The following is a 12,075-nucleotide window of genomic DNA, read 5'->3' on the forward strand; positions in this document are numbered from 1 at the left end:
ATTCTGTTAGGGTAAACATTGTTTTTGTTACGTAATCTTCATGAATGCATAAAATCTCGACGGTCATATTTTAATTTTGTAACTTTTAAGGGGACCGTTAAATAATCTAATCTCGAACCGTGTGGCCTTTTTGTTGTTACTGAGGCGGCATTGTCCATAATTTCCTGTATTTCTTCTGTAGATAGCTCATCGAATCTGCTTTTTTCACCCATTTTTTTGGGGGACGAAACTTGGCTTCCCGCGAAAAAGTTTATGCCGAACGACATTTACCGCATTCATTTCCAGATAAGGTCAAACGCAGGTGTAATGGCTGGTACCCGAGATCCAGTGAACCAATCAGAAAGCTAGAATTGCATTATCCGAGGTTGAAAATTTAATAATGCATCATATCGCCTTTTCTATTTACAACAATCCCAATAGTATAGCTATTCAAGTCCAGTACGATAACCATGGATAGCTCATGAATAGAAATGACCTGTGTTCTTTGGAAGCAGAATTAAAACATTATCAACCATAAACTCTTCAACCAAGTTTATTTTCTTTTAACAGGCAACAAGAAACAGTAGCAAACACAAACAGCAGTGGAGCAAGTGTAAACACGTGCTTTCCCATACAACACGTCCTCTTTCTCAAGACGCACAAAACAGGTTCCACCTCAATCGCCAATATCTTTTTCCGTTATGGCGACTCACGGAATCTTACCTTTGTGCTTGGTCAAGACACGCTGATTGGCTTGCCTCGTCGCTTTCAGGTGTCTTTTTCGTTGCCTTTAGCGAGACCTCGACCAAACTTTCTTTGCAGTCACACCAGGTACAATAAAAAAACCGATGAATTATCTCTTTCCAAAGGCGACGGCGAAATACGTGACGATTCTCCGAAGCCCTGTGGATCAGTACGAGTCGGTTTTTAACTATATGGGTTTGGGCGAAATTTATGGCTTTGGCAGAGATTCCAGAAATGCTTTAGAAACATTCCTTAGCACTGGTATCGAATTGAAAGACGTTTTCAAAACAGCATCTACGCGCTTGGCCCGAAATCCTATGTCATTCGATTTAGGATTGGCCTACAAATTTCACCAGAATGTTACAGCTATCAATAATTACACTGCATTTTTGGATAAGGAGTTTGACCTTGGTTATGATCACAGATTACTTTGATGAGTCAGTCGTGGTGCTAAAACGCTTGCTTTTCTGGGAATTAGATGATATTCTTTAGTTTAAATCTAACGAGAGACAAGACAAAGAGAGAGCTGTCGGTTTGACTGACCAAGTTAAAGACAATATCAAGCGATGGAACGCAGCCGATGAGTTATTGTTCCAGTACTTTAACCAAACATTTTGGCACAAAATAAGAAAGGAAGGTACAGGTTTTTATGATGACCTGGCAGCTTTTCGCCGGAAGAAAGAGCAAGTGAGTCGCTTATGCTTGACAATATAGCAACAAGTACGTCAAGGCGGTTTCTTTAAAGCAGAACTTGAGGGCAGAAACAAGAGAGCAGTGCGAAAGAATGACTAGAAGTGAAAATTCATATCTAGCGCAGTTAAGAAGAAAATGGTCAATGAGATTAGCAAGTCTTAGTACAGCGGCGGCAAAGGAAGAGAAGGCTGAAGAAATGAGTAGCTGGGATGTGGCGATTGAGCTTAACTATGCTCCTGCATCCAAAACGACTGTACTAGAAGGTCGTCTTAGTGGAAATGTGGAGAAGCGGGGGAAAAGAGGTAGAAAACAAGAATATAATCGACACAAGGCTAGCCGGCAAGGGCGGAGTAGGGGTTTGGGAGGGAGGAGGGGTGGTGGGATAAGGAGAAAAGAAACTAGGAAGTAATTCTTTGTATCATTGAAGAGAAATACACTCTTGAAACAAAACGAAAGAAACAGGGATGTAAACATGAAATATCGCAGATCAAAGTTATATGGTGAAAGCCTCAACATTATAACTTTCTAAGGTAACAGAATGTAAGTAATAACTGTAGTACTTAGCTAAACTACTGGATTTTGAAAATTTGACACCTCAGTAGTTCTCCAAGCGGCAGGGAAGATCTGATATTTGTATTTAAAAAGTGATATCCTATAGTATCAGAATGTATTAAGTAAATGCATGTCTGTTGAAGGAAAAATTCGAAATAAAGATAAGGATAAACTTTATAACCAGGGGCCCGTTTCTCGAAAACCCCGGACACTTTTCGGGCCCCGAAAAGCCATTTTTAGTTAATCAGTATTTAATTAAAGACATTTAGGTGTATACGCCTGAGACTTTTGCTATGAAAGGAACTCTGTTCGTATTAAGAATAGGTGAAAAAAAAAAAAAACAGCTCTGCAGTCATAAGGTTTGAGATTTTGCTACGGCTTTTCGGGTGCGAAAACTTTTTGGTTCCTACGAGAAACGGGGCCCAGAATGCAAGCCGCTTTTACGTACCACTGAAATCTCGCAAACAAGAAGGGTGACAATTAAGCAAGAAGACGAATCAACGCTACATGTACATTGGGAAAATTGAACTGTAAAAATTTAAAAACAAATACCAATTCTCAACGGGGCTTTTACTCCAGAAAAAACGTTTTAAAACGCTGAAACAAGTAATACAAAGAGACTAAAATAACATAGTTCAAATTCTTAACTGGCTGGAGGCAGACCAGTTGGCTGATTATATACAGGCTACACGAAATAAGGCAATGCTTGGTTGGAATAGGCGTTAAATTTGCGCCATATGTTTTTGTAGTTAATGACCTTCCGAGATGAAGAGGAGAATTCCAACTCGAGCAGAACTAGAGGGGTGCACATTTTTCACTGCGGAATGGTAATATGGAGAGTAACAAATCGGTTGCCGTGAACTGCTTTTTTGAAAAGAAGCAAGTGACAAGAAAACAGTTTTGTCTGAGCAGAAAACCTTTTTTCGCGCATATCTGGGCTGTCGAAAATTTTGAGCTCAGTCTTTTGTTTGTTTGTTTGTTTGTTTGTTTGCTGTGTATATTGTTTTAAGGAGAGTCTCTCCAAGTGTGTTCTCTTCCGTGTTGTTTTGTCGTTTGGTTAACCTAGGAGTAGTCTTAATGTGTGCTGGAAATGTTTCCACCTGGAAGACTAGAGTATCTTGAAAAATAACCTGTCATCCAGAAACACATTTTAGAACAAAAAAGACAAGATTTATTTTACCAAGGTTTTGGAACATTGGAAATATGGTTGAGTGAATACGAGAAGGCCAAAAAACATCTCGAGAATTTTCTTGTGATCTGAAGAGACATTGAAGACCGAAATGGTCAGGAGTAATTCCAGTGATATACGAAATATCGTATATTTGAACTGCGTAGAAAGATATAAAGAGACGCATAATCATCGCAGTTTTATTCACAACTCAGGCGGCTGTGAAAATAAAACTGGAAATAAATATTTGCTTCAACGGGATCCCGTTCCAATTCAAGCCTGATTTTGTTTCGTTTTGTTTTGTTTTGTTTTGTTTTTTCCATGTGTTAAAATGGGTTAGCCTCCATAATCATCACAGTCTTATTCACAACTCAAGCAGCTGTGAAAATGAAACACGAAAAAATATGCTTGAACGGGATCTCGTTCAAGCCTGATTGTTTTTCATGTGTTTAAATGGATTAGCCACTTTGACGAAAGCCATAAAATTGTGTATCGATCCATTAGAACAAAAGAAGGCTTCAGACAATTGGGCAAAAAAAAAATCATTGGCAAAAAGATGAAAAATTGGGAACAGACATATACCACATGTTTCTCATCTAAACCTGTGTGTTGAGTTCAGTTTTTCCCTTAGCAGTTATAGCAAAGCTAACGAATGTAAACAGAAATTTATCATCGTCAAAGCCATTATCTCAAGGAAGAGGAAGACAGCCACGAAGTTTCGCGAATTGGAAAGAAAAGCAAAGATAACAAGTGGCCCAAAATGAACCATTTTATCTGTTACAAACCTATCCTTGCACCCCTATTTTAACTTTCAGCTGAGAAAGAGCGCGTTTTTTAACATATAGCTAAGCTCTGAGGCCTTCTATGTCAACTGGTCTTAGCTGATACCCGAGAAATGGGCTAGAATTTTGACTCATTGCTGAAATATCTCCGAAATTTTATACGGGTAATCAGGCGAAAAATTCTATATAGTTAAAACAAAAAAGAAAAAACGAGGAAAATTATTTGAATTTTGACACAACGCAAGCAAAATTATTGCTTAATTTTACGACTCAAGCAGTTCAAGGCCTGGATCAGGAATGAAAAGTAGATTTATGATTAGGCAGCCATATCTCTCGCTATATTTGTTTCATCAAGCTAGAATTTTCCCCGATTATTAAACTTGGCGTTTTTCACGCGAACAACGTTACCTACCGAATAAATTACCATCCAGTGGATAGGGTGGTTTGTTTTGTTAACACCTATCCACTGGATAGTGTTATCCAACCTTCCAACAACTGGGACCTGGATTGTATCACCCCTATCCAGAAACCCTCTCGTTGTAAATTGCAATCCGTCAAAACGGACCTTAGGAAAATCGTAGAGACTTGGGTGTGACGTAATCTCGTCTGGCAGAATCCCGACGATCTCATTTATTACCTAATAACCGAAAACGAAACGTAATTTGCTTATTAAATGAATACTAAGATCCCCCTATGTATATAGTAATTTTCGCCTATTTCATCTGATCTCTCACTGGATTAATTTTTACTCCCTCTAACACTGCTGGTGGAAAGAAGAAACTGTAAGACTGTGTCGCTTATAATTATTCCAAATAATATAAATGAGAAAAGAAAAAAAGGCAGAACAGCTGTTGTGACACTACGAACAACTTCTGAGAATGACGTGACAAATCTGAGTCAACTTCTTTTTTAAATTTTACTTCTTATTAGAAGGAAGGAACAGGGGTGCTACTAGACAGCTTTAACAAACCGCTAAGGCAACGCAATAATCAAATCAGCAACCTGAAATGGCCAAAACAAGCGTGTTTTGGAACGAAAGTGAAACCCGAGGCTACGTTTTTTCTGTTTCTTTTTTGGAGTTAAACACTCCTTGCATATTCGGCTGGAGCAAGTTCTCAAACCAAAGACACAACTGATGACTATAAACGCGAGATTCTTAATTAACAGTCAAGTAAAACGCAACTTTTAGAAAACTTAAGGCGGCTCTGAATCCTGAGTACAATTCTTTTAAAGTTTCCCGAAATTTGCGCCTTATTCTGCTAATCAAAATCGCCTAATGAAAATGGAGGCCAACCAGCTCGTTTTTAAACTATTACTTAAAGCATTTAATGCTAAAATTAAGGGTGTTAAAAATTAAGCAGGCCTTGTTGTATAGCTGGCGTTTTTCCCGCTATAGCGCGCCCACTCATTGGCTAGTTCATGGTCACATGACATCTAACAATGAAACTGGCCGCAATGAAAACGATGAAACATTGTGAAAACTATGACGTCGATCGGGAAAAAGTTCACTGTTACCAGCGAAATGTTGACGGCTGTTGTGTGTCATCAGAGGGTGCATTGAAGGTGGCCTTATGTTTGAATCTCAGCGCTTTTTTCAAAATTTGCTTTTGTTATGTTTCGCTATATAACAAATCAATTAATGAATGGGCCCTTGGGGAACAGTGAATTTTGTTTCCCCCGAATCTCAATGTTTTCCTCAACTTCGTCTCGGGAAACATTGAGATCATCGTGAAACAAAATTCACTGTTCCCCCAGGGACCAGTCATTAGGCGTCAAATATTTCTCTATGGTAACTTATTGTCTCACGAAAATGATAACAACGTGTTCGCCAATGATTGAGCAATATTTTTACACCATGATTATGGCAATAAGTGATAAAGAATGGTAAAATAAGACATAAGTCTTGGAAATCGCTGGAAACTATCCCGAGCCACCTAAGGTGCTAATTTTTCATTGTCACCAATTTCGAAAAACAGGTTGTCGAATTGTTTTGGTTCTCTAGCGGGGAAGGGACAGCGAAAGAGATTTCACTTTCTTAATACCTTCACGCGTCTCGTGTCTTTTTTTTTTTTTTTTTTTTAATTCTGCAGAAATTTAAAAGTACTATTAACTGTTTTTTTGATACGCTGAAAGCTCACCGGTAACATGTACGAAAGATGTCCCATTCAAATTTTACAAAATGAGTCCATTGAGTCATGCATATACGTACAGTGCTTGTGACTTGAATTGTGAATGAAACGCGATGGGAAAATGAATAGTGCGGCTGTTCAGCAACGACAAAGCTATTGCAGTAGCCCCACGTTATTCCTTTTGGAACCCGCAAAGTTCGCAGTAAATGAAGCCATTTCCTGTTGCTTTGCTTTGCTTTGCTTTGTTCTGTTTCACGTTACTTCTATAGTTAATTTGATTGAAATAAACACTGCATGAATAGAAACACGAAAGTAGAAATATAGTAAACAACGATTTTTTTTTTTCTTATTTTCGGTCCTTTATTGTCAACCCCTGATAACTTAAACTCTCAAAGACTGGAACTTTTTAAATTTGCCTTGAAGGTTCGAGTTATCGGGAGCCGACCGTAAATCGCCTGAGGGATCAGTCACAGACAAACTCAATAGTTCTTCTTATAAAAATGACTAAAACTTAGTTTTAGTAATTTTGAAACAGTTTTTACTTAATTAACCACTTTTTATCTCAGCTAGTAGTAGTATTTTTTATCCTAGTTCTAGTTTTAAACCTTAGTTTTAGTCTCACGTTTTTAGCTTTTATCACTTCTGTATTTTAGACATTAAATGTATATTTTAGACTTTTATTTTTTTTACAGGACCCTCCTGAAAATCACATCTAGGTGATTGGAGGCCTCCTCTTAAATAATAACTTATTATTATAATTATTATGTTATTAGTTTATAATTATTAGTGCAATTGTTTTCAATAAACCCTGACTACTCCAGCCTAATATAAATTAATCATGCCATTTTGAGCAGAGAATTTTTCTTGAGTATTGTGCCGAGTTCCAAGTGAATAGCAGTTTCAAAATATCATGAACAGGATGCTCAAACAACAAAGTCCAAGTGTGACCATCTTTTTTTCCAAGTGTGACCCAATTTCAAAATGTGTAACCCACACGCGCGTTAAGTAATAAAATTAACAATGATAAGGCAGATAGTCATTGCTCTAGCTTTGCCTGGATTTAAAAATCTTGGAAGTTCGGTGACCCCTACTTTTCTTCCCAGAAACAGATTTTATTTGCAGTTATCTCCACATTATCGAAAAATAAACAAAAAATCAATGTGTGAAGTTAAAAAAAACAAAAAAAAAAAAATCAAGATTTCTGTCCACGGGACATCGAATCCTGCCATCTTGCAGCTGCATGCAAGGCACGTGAAACTATGGTCGCTGAATGGGAACTTGTTTTCTGGGGAGCCTAACCAGTTGACTAAATTCACTTAATAGGTCCACTTAAATAACATTTGGCAGAAAACATTTCACTTCAAAGATCTAATTGCAATATTTTTGTGCTTACAGACACTGTGTCCTTATTCCTTAACGAAGTCCGATTTTTTCACATTTAGGATGTTCTTCCGAGCGTGTTCAAGCTGTTCAAAATTAACAAAAAAATATGTTATTGACAGTCATCATTTCTTTGTTCTCTGTTGCTTAGTGGATTTCTGATCATAGCTTAGATATGCTGATTCCATGGCTTTCAATGACGATATAAAATGGGGTTGACAAGCCTACACGACTTCTACGGCTCGTGACATTTGTACACTTGTCGTTCTCTGTTCGGTCAATCGACCTTTTTTGTCGCTTCACTCGTGTTTATGAAGGGCACTTCATGTTGTGTAATAAGCAGGAATTTTAAGTAGAGTTGAGCCGTTAGACCGTGCTATGGGAAATATTTATTGATCATACGTCTGCATAGTTTCCGTTGTTATCTGCATGTCGCTTCGTAGAGTTTGACACTTCTGTAATTTGCAATGTGTTTCTGCATTGTTTAGGCTCGTCGCTATTGCGATATATGCTTTTAAGTCTACACGAATTTGCTTTTGACAAACGAAGGTTCTGGGAACGAGATTGTAATGCGCAATTTTGTACCTAATCTTCGGGAAATCTAACTTTTTAGTAAGAAAAATAAAATAGCTTTTTTACCAAACTTAGGCCTATTTAGCGTCATGGCAGCCAAAGAACTGATTTAAGGGTCAAAACGGTGTTGTTTGGTGGAAATTTGGTAGGCAAAGTGTAAAACAAGTTCACTTTCCACTACAATCGTGAATTTTTCAATGCATTTCACACTTTTTGCTTCAAATTGTTTCTTTACATTTCCAGTCATCTTTTTACGTTATTTTGTGGTCTTATGTTTCAGCGCCGTAGTTCTGCCAAAAAAAAAAAAAAACTACTAGCCATGCACACATTTCCCTTACCAAAACAGCTGTATTTTTAAACTGATTTTAAACTGTTTTGAACGTATTTTGACGATTTAAACAGTATTTTGAAGTCACTATAGGGTATTTTTGTGCTATTTTGTACAAAATTCAAAATTTTGCTTCTTGTTTGTAATGTATTTCAAGTATAGTTAAAACCTACTTCATGATATTGGAATGATTTTCATTCTTTTTTTAACGTAGTTTGAGCTCAAAACAGGGTTTAAATAGGGGATTTAAAATCTATTTTAATACTATGGCCACAAAAATTTCGTTCAAACAGTTTAAAAATTCTAGTTAAACCCTGTTTTGAAAGTTATGTTGGCAATGGCCGTAGGTTTAAAAAGTATTTTACAAATTTTCAGTGTTAAAATAGTCTTTAAATAGGATATTTAAAATGTAGTTGACATGCCAAGAACATAAAATATGTTTTAAATAGGAAGTTTAAAACCTATTTGAGATAGCAATTCATATTATAAGCTTTAAAATACAACCAAAACAGTCTGTTTTAAACATATTTTAAGTTTTAATCAGGCGAGTATACTATTTAAATAGTAGTTTTAAATAATAACAATAATGTCTATCTTAAAAACAGATTTTAAATACACTATTTTTGCACTATTTATAAATCTAGCCCAATGGAAATTTATAATTCAATCAACATAATTTGCATCCCCTTTTTGAAAACTGCTTTAGTGTATAAGCTTTTAAGACTCTCTCAATATCAAAATCAATCAAAAATTTAGCCAAGCCAAAAACATGAATCTGTGGACAAACAAACCTTTTCGCAAAATAGCACTCTCTTGCCGCCCTGCATGTACATGTATTCCTGTCTTTCTTTTTTTTTCGAAGTATCAAGCACTGTTTATAACCAAAATGGCAGGCAAAGACTGAACAACTCCAGGACTTCCCAGAGGAGTTTCTCGACAGGCGTTAAAGTAAATCCCAGTCTTCTCTAAAAGGACATGGTCACAGATGCCATGTTTGTTCACAAGTGAGGTTCAGGTTGAGAGCATGTGCTAAGCCGCATGTACATGCACAATATATAAGTTCTATCAAAAGTGTCATCACTTTAAAAATTTACCAGGAGCAATCAAATCTCTGAAAGCAGCAACTAATAACTCAAGGAAAATTGATCCAAGTAATTGGTTGACATTACTTATTACTGATTGGGGCTACTCCTAATGGCAAAACATGCCATCACTCACAAAGTAGACCAGAATTAAGATCTCACAATCAAATCACAAAAAAATCACATCTACTCAATATTAAAAAGAAAATTTCAAGGTACATGTAACTAGCTTGCAGTAATTAGCAAATTATTGATTGTGGTCAGTCATCATGTACGTGCTTCAAGATTACATAATTTACATACATGTAATTTTGGCAGAAAGTGTCCCACTCACAGTGTGCACGTGAAAGATCTCAAAACAAATCACAAGAAATGACAACCACTGAATATGAAAAAGAAAATTGCTTGTAGTAATCAGCCAGTTATTTATTGTGGTCCCTCATCATGGTATATATGCTTCAAGATCTTGCAAAAGTGCTGTCACTCACAAAGTACACCAAAATCAAGATCTCACAACCAAATTCCCTTTTTTTTTGTTCTCTTAAACAATTCTTTTTTTCCTGTTTCCCATATGAGCAGTTACAGTTTTCCAGATTTGACAGTCATTTAATTTTGAAGTCAAAAGTGGTTTGAACTAATATTTGTGTACAACAGTTTAGTCATTATTGTTAACAATGTAGGAAATCCATTTTTTTTTGTCTAAACAGTTGTTAATGATAAAAGTTGTTGTTCCAGTCTGTTATGAACAGACTTATGTTGAATTTAGTGGTTGGTTTCAATGACAGATGCTGTGACCAGGCTAATATTATGAGAGTCTGTGCTCTGATCTGTTAACAAGAGGCATTCACTACTAACATCACAGCAAGCTGGCAAAAAGCGCCGGTTCCACAATAACTGTGAATAATAATTATTATTGGATGAGGTTGAGCAAAATATCATGATTTGTCAGTGGCAAGCAGATCAATTATTTCCCAAAGCTGAAGGCTGAGGTAAATAATTGATCTGTGACCACCCAGTTTGGTTTCACATTTAAATCACTCTCTGACAGCTCAGCGAAGCGATCTGCCATTTAAATTATTTCACCTGAGAGCTTGGTTTCAATTACGCATGAGAGGAAAATTCAATATTATTTGCAGCAAACACATTTACACGGCACTATGCATGAGCAGATCATTATTTGTAGGTAGTTATTTACACGTCACTTGGTGGGCTCTCAGCCAATGAAAAGGAAGACAAAATGCACCGAATGATAAAAAGTTTATTTTTCAGTTGTCAACAATAACATTTCAGAACACCTAGAGGCCTTTGTGCATTTGCTTGGATGCCATCTTGCAAACTAGAGCACAAGCTTCAAGATCTCGCGAACAACAACTACCAAACCAAGACTTGGAACATTTCATTATTAATTATGTACATGAATCAACTGCATTATCCACTTACCCATTCATTCATGTCCTAGTGGGCTATTCTGTAACTGGTTAAATTTACTCTGTTTCTTGAAAATGTTACAAGCAAAAGCGAATAAAGAACCCTCACTGGACTACATAAAAATGCCTTGGTGGTAAATCACACTGGTTCTGCAAATCTTTCCCAACTTAATTGTTTCATCTGCTTCAGTTTCTTGCAAAGAATGAAATACTTCAGCTACATGTAGTTTTCTGTGTTTTCATCCTTCTCTTATTACTTTGTCCTCTTGTCTTTCATTATTTTTTCTTCTTCTTGCCAGGTAATTTCTTCTTCCTGAACCTTGGTTGTGCTTAGCCATATTTTTTGGAAATATATCAACCTGCCACATAAATATAGTGCATTCATCTAATCAAAAATTTGTTGAATTTGAACTACACTGAATGCTTGTCTATCCCCCACTGAAGGTCAAAACTAACATGTGCATGGGGAGAAGTCCCTATCACTAGGCCCTTCAACCATTTTCCAGAGCCCCTTTGTGTGAATATCATTTTTGCCAAGAAATCTACACCCATAATAGAGAAGAATGAAAATAATTAAAGTAAAATTAACGATAGAAACAATAGGACGAATACAGGTTGAGTGACACCTAAAGTCGCAACCAAAATGCAAGGATTCGACTGTCCATGGCAGGCTTGGATTTCATGTGTTATAGCATGCAATTACTCAATACATGAACATGTGTACAACACATTCTTGCACGACAACAAAGTGCGATTCCATTCATTCGAATGTCCCAATTTTGTTCTTCGAGTGTTCGGACCCAATCGTTCGATTAAGTTCGATTGATTTCGATAAAGTTCGTTTAATCGAACGTTCCATTTGGTACGTGATTAGTTACGTCTGGAGCAAAGCCATGCATCTAAGAGAAAGCTTCTTTAATGAATAAACATTTGGCGCATCCAACCAAGAAATCGCCAAGCATTACCCGCGTATGTCTCAATGTAAAATACCTGAAAATACGCTTGAAAAAGTTACGAGGGTTGTAAACAAAAAAATGAAGTTTAAGCAGATAAAATAAACAGATACCGTACCGTTAAAAATCCTGGGCTAAGAACTATATCCAATGTGGCGATCGATGCGATCCTCTTGCTTCGTTTTGGCGGTCGTAACTTTTGGCGCAAACGGATTTTCCGGTCGATATTCCGCTGACCCGCCGGTGCAATACTCTGATGCGAGCATTTTGGTCAGCTGTGATTGC

The 12,075-nt window shown here is 36.8% G+C and overlaps 1 long non-coding RNA gene and 1 pseudogene across 1 annotated transcript; one reads left to right on the forward strand and one right to left on the reverse strand.

Moving 5' to 3' along the window:
- Positions 1 to 544: 544 nt before the first annotated feature.
- Positions 545 to 1,825, forward strand: LOC149096419 (galactosylceramide sulfotransferase-like; annotated as a pseudogene).
- An 8,823-nt stretch (positions 1,826 to 10,648) lies between these two features.
- LOC149096420 (uncharacterized) lies at positions 10,649 to 12,037 on the reverse strand. The gene is made up of 2 exons (XR_016204529.1): positions 11,909 to 12,037; positions 10,649 to 11,196 (listed from the first exon to the last, which is right to left on the reverse strand). It is a non-coding gene; the product is annotated as an uncharacterized LOC149096420 (long non-coding RNA).
- Between the last annotated feature and the right edge of the window lie 38 nt (positions 12,038 to 12,075).

This window comes from Orbicella faveolata, unplaced genomic scaffold (assembly GCF_042242905.1).
Source record: "Orbicella faveolata isolate gen_17 unplaced genomic scaffold, um_ofav_v1 contig_48, whole genome shotgun sequence".
Classification (NCBI taxonomy): Eukaryota; Metazoa; Cnidaria; class Anthozoa; order Scleractinia; family Merulinidae; genus Orbicella; species Orbicella faveolata.